The sequence below is a fragment of the Priapulus caudatus genome, unplaced genomic scaffold (genome assembly GCF_000485595.1).
Source record: "Priapulus caudatus unplaced genomic scaffold, Priapulus_caudatus-5.0.1 Scaffold50, whole genome shotgun sequence".
Taxonomy (NCBI): Eukaryota; Metazoa; Priapulida; class Priapulimorpha; order Priapulimorphida; family Priapulidae; genus Priapulus; species Priapulus caudatus.
Window position 1 is genome coordinate 411,878 of NW_014577111.1, and position 1,577 is coordinate 413,454.

Consider the following 1,577-nt stretch of genomic DNA (forward strand, 5'->3'; position numbering starts at 1 on the left):
AAAGAGAGCGATAGCGAGAGAACCGAAGAGAAAGCGAGAGAAAAAAAGAAAGAGAGAGAGAGAGGGGCGGGTGAAAGGAATGAGCCATAATAGACTTCTAAGCATGCGTTACTGCTGCTACAGATGGGCTGGCTAGCAATTCCGCAACCTTGAACACGTCGTTACGGTTCACGTAAATCCAGTCAGGAAATCGTGAATAGCATATGTGTCCGTGTATGCCAGCTATCGACTAGCAACCCACCCAGACGTTGCCAATTTGCGAAATCTAAAAACAAACGAACTTGAGCGTAGACTGCCCTACCTTACCATCTGTCTCCCGGTGCAATCGCTGGAAACGCTCAGCGATAACAAAATTTACAAACAAAACACGGCGCGCGGTTCTAAAACAATAGAAACGAAACCGTAACGACGCACCAACCGAATGTGCGATTTCCGTAGAGAAATCACTCCAAACGCGATGAGAAACGATAGATGAGATTAGACTCATGTTACGTAAGTTGTTGTGAATCAACCGCTGTGGACTAAGCCACTGGAACGTTTGCAGTCAGTCAATGTTATGATGGAAAACAGACGAGATTTGTTTACCAAGAGTTGGTTCTACTCTTGCTGCTATGTTGTTGCTTACTTCTAAGCTTGTTAATTGCTATCTGAGAGGTGCAGCTTCAATTATCTTCTTTTTCGGTATTCGAAGAATCGCTTGTTTTTACACAAAGAAAACACGCTAATAATACATAGAGATGTAAAATGTTTCAGTAGAAACAACATTTTAGAATACTACAATACATTGCGCCTGGTAAAACACGGATAGAAACTCCATATCGCGCTCACGAGAAAACGCGCAACTCGGTTGCTATGGCGACAACAACCAGAGGACCGGAAACAAACTCATTATAACAGTTTAAATTTTCCATTTGCCGCAGTGATGCAAAACAGTGAAAACAGAAACAGAATCGGTAAAAACGGGGCGAAAATGTAGAATATCTGCATAAAGATAAAGGCAATTCAGAACGGCCGCTGCGTGCGTATTTATGTTAAAGACAGATGAGTGAACAGGAAGGCTGGTCCAGGAATGCATGGAAAGTCAGGACAACCACGCCGACATAAAATATCGGTTAGAACGTTACGTTACGTTAGTATATCATGAGTGTCATAGTATAGAAATAATAATCTATATTATGATATTATGACACTCCTGCAAACATCATAGACACGGAACACGATCTATGCTAAACATGTGGTGCAAATTAACGTTTTAAATAAACAAAATTATTGATTTGTTCCGCTAATAACTCAAGATGACGATACTATACTCAAAATCTATATGATGCACGCGAACTGAGGTGTATAATAAGCCACGACCAGATGCCTTCTGATCAACCAACCAATCAATCAATCAATCAATCAATCAATCAATCAATCAATCAATCAATCAATTAATCAATCAACCAATCAATCTTCTTTTTTCTCTTTACTGACTCTCTCTCTCTCACTCGCTCTCCCCCCTCTCTCTCTCTCTCTATATATATATATCTAATATATATTTGAGTTCGTATGTATGTATGTATGTATGTATGTAT